The following is a 9,691-nucleotide window of genomic DNA, read 5'->3' as shown; positions in this document are numbered from 1 at the left end:
TATGTTTTGAACCAGTAGTTACATTGCACATAATATAATCTACTCAGCGTGCTCTTTGCGTTCCATTAAGAAAGCAAAATTATCCAACAATACGTTTAATGCACACAACCCCAGTACATAAGTACTCTGTTGTTGTTGTTTTTGTTTTTGTTGTTGTTGGGTTTAACGCCATTTTTCAGCACATGATAGGTTATACATGGCGGCCAGTATTAATGGTGGAGGAAGAACCCGGGAACATAAGCACTCTGTAAGTCTCTGTCGCTGGACCAACTTTCTTATCTGCTCACAATACCTCCTTGTCCTTGGATCATAGTAATATTTCAGAGCTGAACCAATAGTTTAATTTAAAATAGTACGATTTACGCACAGTAAACATGTATAAAGATGTATAGAAAATGATTACTGATAAATTCAAATCACAGAAGGTCTAATTTCTTTAACTATGTATGCTTACGCACACTAATATCGTACTATTGAAATTTTACAAAAGAAACAAAGTGAGATGAAAACATGCTATCAGTGCTGTTAAACCATCAAAGAAATGGAGAGTTTGAATAGTATATATAAATGGTGTAGATATTACAGCTTGATTGGGGAAGAAAGAAACATTATTTCTATGAACCTGAACAGTTTCATGCTCACAGATTTATGTGTCTCTGTTTTGTCAACCAAAGATACTAACATCACTCGAAATGGAAAATGGAAGATACATTCAGAACAGGATGGAAAGAATGTTAGCAGAAAGGAAACGGAAATGGATGCTATTAAACCAACGGAAACAGAGGAGATAGATAAAGAATAAATGGGTCAGAGTCTGTCATGTGATTGATTTAAGCGAATGATAACCTAAGCACATACTTATCTGTTGATTGTGCACCAAGTGGGTGTGCAAAATATCGTTCACCTTCCTCCAGCGTATGTGTGTTGTCATTTTGGTCCTATTAACGCCATTTTCAACTCAGTACATAGAGGTCACAACTCGGGAGAAAACCACCGGAAGTGTCATCGACGAAGCTATTCTCAGTAGGCAATGTCTAGTCCAATCATATTCAGAAATTCATCAGTAGGCAATGTCTATTCAAGGCAATGTCTAGCCAATCATATGCACAAGCTTTCTTACATATCCACGTTGGCCAAGCCAGGGATTTCCAACCCACGGGGTCAGAGGTGAGATGTAAATGATCCGTGAAGGCGAACGCCTTTGACTACTCGGTCACCTCTCGGTGTGTGTGTGTGTGTGTGTGTGTGTGTGTGTGTGTGACAATTCTGGATCACTTGAACATATTGTAAACGTTTGTTCATCTGCTTGAACATGTATCAATGCGCAACACTAAATAATCGGAATAGTTTGCTTAACATGGCAAAATGGAGATAAAATGTTAGTGCTGTTACGAGTTATTTCCTATTTTAGTAGTAAAGATAATGCCAACTTATCTGGTCATTGAAATTTTCTTTTTTTGCAAACGTATTCAGAAAGATAGAAAAAGAAAACACTAATAAAAACACAATACAGTGACCCTTAAATTAAATGTTGTCTCCGTATTTCTAAAAGATGGCATTTGTTGTGGTACAGGTTTTGACGAACGAGGCTCATACTATTTACAGTTTAAAGCAGACGAAGCAGCATTTACTGAGAGAAGGAGATTAAAATAATTACGTCCGTGACATGCTGAACATTCCGCATTAAATAGTGTGTGCTGATCAGGGATAAGGCGAATCATGCAATGTTTACGGCACATTTTCTAGTTCCTTCCTTGCGCTACCGAAGTGAGCAGTATGCCCCTAAGAAGTTTTGCTCAGTCATCCATGACTGTAGAGTTCCACTAGATGTCCGAGTGACGAACGCCACGAGATGTGCAGAATGCTGGACTGACCACGAGCTCATAATATCCACGGTGGAGATCTGGATTCAACCTAGCAAGCAGCCATGTGACATAAAATATCCAAAACGCTAAATGTTGCCAAATTGAAACATGTCAATGTAAAAGAGTCATTTGTCGACTAACGGTGCAGCCAGCTGGATGCTATCGAAATAAACTCGAGGGAAGCTGTGCATCACTTATAGACTGTGTGTAATCAACTGCATCCCAATCTCACTGTTCTGCTACACGTAAAGATCAAGATTGGGTTGATCAGAATGTTGATGGCATAGACTCTTCTGAATGAGAAACATCGCCCACAGACGGCCTCCTTAGAAGGCATTAATTCATCGTTTAAGATGGCTGGCTTCACCAACATAAAGAGGACTGTCCAACGCAAACAAAGAATTACAAGGCTCATGGCAGAGCAAAAAGGCAATAAAACCGATGAGAATCAGTCCTGCGCGGACAGGAATGACATGAGGAACTTATATGATGCTTTGAAAACAATCAATCGGAAAAGGTCATCAGGAACATCGATAATACTGTGTAATGTCAGCTCCGCGATGCACATTGAAAAAGAAGATCTACTTTAAAGATGGGCAAAACACGTCAACATAATTCTCAATCAATGGTCTTGTTTCAGCCAGAAGGCAAGTGATAGACTTGCCCAAGTGGAAATCAACAGAGAAATTTGCTGATCCTCCACTGCCGCACTGCTGTCATATGTCAAAGCAAGTGGAGCAGATGCTATACCAACTGACGTTTATAAATCCTGAGGGTCGCAAATGACACAGCATCCTACTGAATTCGTCCAGTTAATGTGGACTCAGGGAACTATATCCCAGGAGTGTACCATAATTTAATGTCATGTTCGTCTTCTCCAAACATGTCTTGGAAGATCACGAGAAGTGTCTGAATAAGATCAGGCACTATCCGATCGTCTTTGCTAGGAATGTCCTGCCGATTTCCAATATCTGTAATACCACACAATACTTTGAGGTGGATGATCAAACAAGTGTGATTTGTTTGGGATCCAATATTTGACAAATTGTGTTTTACGTCAACCAATAGCTAGAACAATCAACATGTTAAAGAGATGGCGAATATACAAGGCCTCGCATATTTGACGATCTAATTTTTGTTCAATCATTTTGATAACATATGGGGAGGAGTCTGCAGCATATGAGGAGGATGTTGCAGCATATGAGGAGGAGGTTGCTGCATACGAGGAGGAGGTTGCATCATAACTGAAGTACTGAGAAGTAATATATTACTATTAACGACACAAGACACTCTATACCTTTGATACTTGGTTAAATTATTAGAAAAAGTGTACCTACAACAATAAACATGTTTACATTTCAAGGTTAAACATGATAATGCATCAGACATAGGTGGCTGCATAAATCATATAAACTAGTAAGTAAATAACATTATCGATCTATGTTTATAGCATGAAGTCTATGTATTCGCTCTTGTGTTCTTTCAATGTCTGCAAAATTTAGTCTCTATGGTTTCTCTGAGAAGGTAATTTCTTCTTCATTATTTTATATTTATACAATCGTACTTTCGTATATTTGTATTATTTCTTCTTATGATTCAGGTTCTTCTGCCACTGTTATTCTGCCACTGCTTTGAACACTGAGATTAATTCCATTTTAGTTCTTTTCTTGGTTTCGCGACGTGGAGTGTCTTTGGTGTAGCCAGCTAATTTGTTATAGTCAGCAGTATCCTGCAGCGCCAAACTCGTGGGCATTTTCACCGGCTGATGCTGAAGCAATGCCAGCGGCTTTTGGAGCAGCCAGCAGTGCTGTGTTGCTGTGAGAAAGGGGAATATTCCACAGGATGTGGACGTATATGTGATCTCAGTGGCGAATAGCGTTATTTCCATTCCAAGACGTGCTTTGCATGCCCCATTGAAATGCACGCCAGTTTATTTTCCCCACCCCTTTCCCTACCAGCTGCGTGTTTGATAATCGTAATGTTAAGCCACTGCTATTTTTGGTGGCCGAATGTAGTTTCGTAATTTGATTTTGATTCAGTGTAATATCAACGTGGTTTTATGTGTTATTGAGCATGTTTATATTGCTATCGCGCGTATGACCAATTGTGATACATGTTTTCCAAATGGACGTCGACGACTCTCATTCATCAGCCGGCCCCCTGATTGTCAATGTTTTATCTGACAGCACCAATTACATCTTTAGTCGTCAATGCAAGTGTCTGTATTATCCACACGTAACCTGAAATGCATGTCGACGATATTTTGTCTCAATAAATCTATATGTTCCAACGAAAAGTACTATATACAACGCTGCGAAATCATTCTGAGATAGATTGAGTCCCGTGTCAACATTCTAAGCACATCCCATAACGACATAAGTGCGCGATATGCACGTGCGACGTGATTATGATCAAAATCAAGCTTGATTTCTTTGATGGTTCTTGATGACCATTTAGCCACGAGGAAACTTGCCACGTAAATAATCCACTGACAGACACTGAGCTGTATCTGCAGACATTAACAGTCAACTCAGGGTTGATTGACCGCCTCCTTGCATAACACCAAGTAGTCGCTGTACTTAAGTCAACGACTGTGTCTGCGAGGGCATCCATAAATACAATTTCGACAGTGTAACTTTTCTATCCAGTGCTCTAGTTGAGGCTTCAACTGCCCCAGTAAATCAGCACAACTGTGTTCTTGGACCCTTTGTACCATTTCTGAAAAAGCCAAAGATGTCTGACAATGGCATTAAGCAACTCATTTGATCGCGGCCTTTGATTTGTGCTCGTCGTGCTGAAAATCTCGGGTTGAATTTTGCGTTGGGCGGCAATGAAACGGACAAGGGTGCAATTGGCACGTCTGTTAATGCTACCTCGGTGGCAGTTGGTATAGCGGAACCGACTTTGAATGATACCACCAATTCAAATGGTCTGCCATCAGCATTATCTGTGATATCCCTGGCAAACATCATTGAGGGCCCAGCTCTGCGAGAATAATCATCGGGATATCGTGCGAATCAAACCAATGTCGTTGCTACATAAACCTTTTAAAGGCATGTTTCGATTTACTTGCCGTCTATGATGTACCAAGTATTGTTAAGTAACGCTATCACGATGTTGATACCAAAACGACATTGTTTTCCTGCCGCGTATCGATTAGATAGAGTTTCTTCGATCTCTTTAAATGCTGCAGCGTGCAAGAAGTGTGTGATTTGGATTTTTAACGTACCTTTAACAAGTTTTCAGTCATATCGCTACGATGTATACAGTGTGTCAATTTATAGAGATGACTAGCTCTGGGGCATCATGCCTCAGACATGCAGAATGATGTAACATTCAGTCACATTATTCAGACATCAGTCCTAACAATAACCTCTTAATGCTGAGCGCCAAGCGAGGCAGCTATTAGTACCATTTTTTTATAAGTCTTAGCTGTGACTCAGCCGGAATTCGAACCCACGACCTTTCACATCTGAGGCGGATGCTCTAACCACTAGGCCTTAGTGGGCAAGAAATAACTGCTGCTCTAATCGACCACGATCGTCTGCCACATTAACATCATAAGAAAAATAGTGAAAATCACTGACAGATTCATTCTTGAGTATTTCTTCTTCCATGTCAAGCGCTACATCTTATTTGAACATATTGTATGTCATTTCAGCATTTTAATTGCTAGAACAATTTGCCGTCTCTATTCTTTACGGGGTAGCCCATTGCCCGCAATAAAATTAGCTGTTGTGTTATTGGACAGTTTACTGTCCAGCATTGACTTTCCCCGAGTATTGATGTGGGCATTTTGTTATCCCCCACCAAATTATTTCGTCGCGCTGCTGAGGCGGCAGTGATGGTTTTACTGCCATTGGCGGTGTGTGTGTGTGTGTGTGTGTGTGTGTGTGTGTGATTTAGATTATTAACGTAGCTTTAATAGCAGTCATATTGCTACGATGTCTGCAGTGTGGCAGTTTATAGTGATGTCTAGCACTGGGGCATTATGCCGCAGACATGTAGCATAATGTTCCACCCCGTCCAATTATCATGACACCAGGCCGACCAGTGCTAACACTAACCTCTTAATGCTGAGCGCCAAGCGAGGTAGCTGTTAGTACCATTTTTGTAAGTCTTTGTTATGACTTGTCCGGGGTTCGAACCCGCGACCTACCGCATCCGAGGCGGACGCTCTAAACACTAGGCCACCGGAGCTGTGCCATTGGCGGTTATGCTTTCGGTACTACGCAGTGGTAGACCACTAGTGGTCCGGCCATTAATGGTCTGCGGAGATTTTATCGCTGTAGTGGTCGAAAATGTATTGCTGTCGCCACGTGGAACTCCGAAAACTAATCTAGATACTGTATCCTTTATCGCATCGAAACCACACCAGGGAGCCCTATCAGACGCGTGAATAATCTTATATTTGACAACCCCAATGGCCTTCTTCACCGATTTGTTTTGTGCCAGCTAAATTCTATTTTAGCGAGTCAATGGGGCAATCCTGCTGAATAATTCCTGAACAACAATGCCAAGCCCATTTCCGTAATAAATGAGATAAGCAGGCAAGCCTGATTTCACCACCCTGACGCGAATAGCAGCGTAAACATGCACGATCGTCATTATTTATTTCATCATCATCTACAAATTGTTGTCAGCACTTAAGCCACCTGGTCCCTGATATACAAACTAACGGCTGCTGTCTGTGATATACAAACTAACGGCTGCTGTCTGTGATATACAGACTAACGGCTGATGGTTCTCTACGTCACGAAAGCAAACATTAATCTTGATCTGACAGTGTGAATCTCACTCTGAAACGAATATTGTTCAGACATCGCAGAAACACCTGCTGAGTTGGTAGGACCCTGATTCCGAGACACGTTCGGGAAAAACTACAAAGTATACCCCTTGTGCTCTACCCAGCCGCTCCCAGATGAAAAACGTTTATCTACGGCATCGCAAGTGAGATTTACCGGATCGTCGATGCAATGTTAAAGATGCCAAGTGCTAAAGAACGTCCATCTAGATCTGGAAATTATCCACGGTTAGTTCTCTAGTCGCATATGCTGACCACCTGGCCAAGGTATTCATCCCAGTCGCTCACATATCGACGAGATGCCCATAATATTTTATCTCGCTGGCCTAGCTGAGTGTTAGAATCTCGTCCTATTATCATCGCTTACACGCCGCCTAAATTCAGCAATGATAACGTCATATTCTCAGCTGAAGTGTGCTACCATTCTATGCCATAATCGCGGAAGGAAATACACCAAATTCCGGCCTCGATGTCGACACCGACACCATTGTAATAGCACTCGGAGTGGTATTTGATATTATTCTATCTATTCGTGAAACTACTTTTTTGTGATTCACCCTGGATTCCATTATCTACTACCACAGCTGTAATTGTGGTGATTATAGTTGCGGAGACAGTGATTTTTATGTTGTTGATCACCACATTTATCAGTGTATCGTATACGTGTAGGACCATGAGCCTACTTGTGTGTAACGCTGACATTTATGTTGCCTCATTGATATCATCGTGGGAATTGTTGCATGCACATAAACTCTACGCGGGGGTTTCTAATCGATCAACTTCCACGTTAACATTCTCAGACATCATTATCATGACACCATTATGTCGCGTCTGAGTCACTCCGACGGGGTTTATAGCCGCTTACCACTGTTTCCATCGTAGCGGTTTCATTCTGAATTTCAACGGTTTATTAGTCAGATGTGTTAGGTTATTTTTTCTTCAGTTGAAGGTTTAATTGATTTTCCAGCTGGATGTTTAGTTGATTTTGTAACAAGCTTATATTCAGATGTGTCAACCCCTACGTCGAGTAAATGTTTTTCCCAGCTTGGTTCATCGTTATTTACTCTAGATGACCGCGAGATTCTCGATAAACATGTCTTAACCAGTCTCTTTTTTTTCCAGGATTTTTTGTTTGCTTATCTCTGGTCATACATGCTCGTAGCAAACGCAGACGCGATCTCAAATGATTTCTGACGGGTCTGCTCGTTAAACAATTCTACTTCTACTGGGAATTCTGATTCATGCACCGCGGATCTCCAGACACAAAGTTTCCTGCAATTTAACCGATTTCTTAACGTGAGTCTTTCGTGGCAGTTTATGTGTGTTCTTCATTATGGCTTCTCCGATTTATTCATGTGTGACTGCGGTGCATATTGAATCGTTTCAATGTGTCCCGGAAAACGATGTACTGTCTGCGTGGTTGTTCCTGTTGCCGCCGTGGTTTCCTTAGACATCTTAATCATCGGGGAAAATGTTTGTTCGAATGATGCGGTGAGATCGTTCCTCGTTGACTGACGGCACAGTAATTGTTCTTTGGCTGCATCACCCTCTGGTAAATAGCCTTGCCAGGCGCTCCTGTGCTAGTAGTTGTGTTCGTTACATTATTATCATTCTCTAGAATACTCGTAAGGCATAAGTATCCGTTCGGGTTTCTATTAAAATAAGCTTATCTAACCATAAAATATGCGTGCAGAAATTATACAACCGATAATTAATGAAACTGAAATATTAAAAGCGAAAGGACGTAAATGTGAATATATACAAGAACAATTTAAAAAGGAAAGCGAATACTTGAACGAAGCCTTCCATCACTGTTGTTTGAGTATAAACCGATCACGGAGATGCGGTCAGATATTTTCAGATCTTCCATCGTACAGGAGGAAAATTTAAAACCTTGACTAGTAATCGAATCTATGTGCAGAGTTCTAATAGAAAAGTTTGAAAAGGTTAAAACGGCACAGGAGTTTGATGATCTTCCAAAACGAAATGGAAAATATATTTACTGCAGGGGAGTGTCAGCAGCTCGCTCAGACACCAAAACGATATTTGATAAAGTTATCATTGCGGCTTTAGCCACGGCCGGTCACAGTAATTATTGTCGGTTTGTTTTGCTTACCGCGTCGCCATTAATTCCTGACGGTGTTAATGCGTCGAATTTATCTTATCAATGCCAACCCGACATCACACTGTCGTTCACATCGATATGGTAAGAAACCCGTGTGGGGTGGCCTCACATGTGAAAATACATTTTTAAAACGGTTTTTGAAATCCATGTCTCCAGTGTGTGTGAGTCTACCCCATTGAACACAAATGACATTGGCTTTGTCCCTGATAACTTTGGGCATCTGTGTTTATCGTATCAGCTATATCAGGTCAGTGTTTTGTGTTAACCCTTGAAAATATCACTGCTGAATTATATTGTTTCTCAATCACGACGTCGTCGCACACGACAAAATTGTTAATAGCGTCATCTATGTCGTCGATGGCACGTGCGTCTTCGATGTTGCTGATGAAGCCAACTATGTCCTAGACTTCTATTTTCTTGACGGCATCGGTGTAGTCTTGCAGGACGTTATAACATGGTGTGTCATCTGCAATTGGTGCAACCAGATACAACTAGTTAAATTTTATCGATATTTAACGACCACTGAGTCTTACCACCACTCGACGGCCCTATGATTATCGTACAGACACTATTAGGTAGGGCCTCGTTGTGTTTTACAGGCTGATTTTTTGTCTTTCAAAGTCAGCAATGTGAAACACGTCGTTGATATTATCTGCGACGCAAGAGTTACACGGACACAGTAGACGCGCATGTAGTCACAGCTAAACAAACACGTTGCCCAACCACAGAATTGTGTGAAAGATGTGGCACGAAAAAATAAAAATGTATGTCAAGCATATGTGAAGTTGGGTGGCGATTGTGCATGGTCGTTGCCGGAGGTTAATCGATGGCCGCCATGGGCGAAATACCCGGTAGACAAAAAAAAAACATTTACCAGGGTACAGTTACTGCCCCCTG

This window comes from Sinohyriopsis cumingii, unplaced genomic scaffold, assembly GCF_028554795.1.
Source record: "Sinohyriopsis cumingii isolate HCF-2022 unplaced genomic scaffold, ASM2855479v2 utg000160l, whole genome shotgun sequence".
NCBI lineage: Eukaryota > Metazoa > Mollusca > Bivalvia > Unionida > Unionidae > Sinohyriopsis > Sinohyriopsis cumingii.
This window is presented reverse-complemented; position numbering follows the sequence as displayed.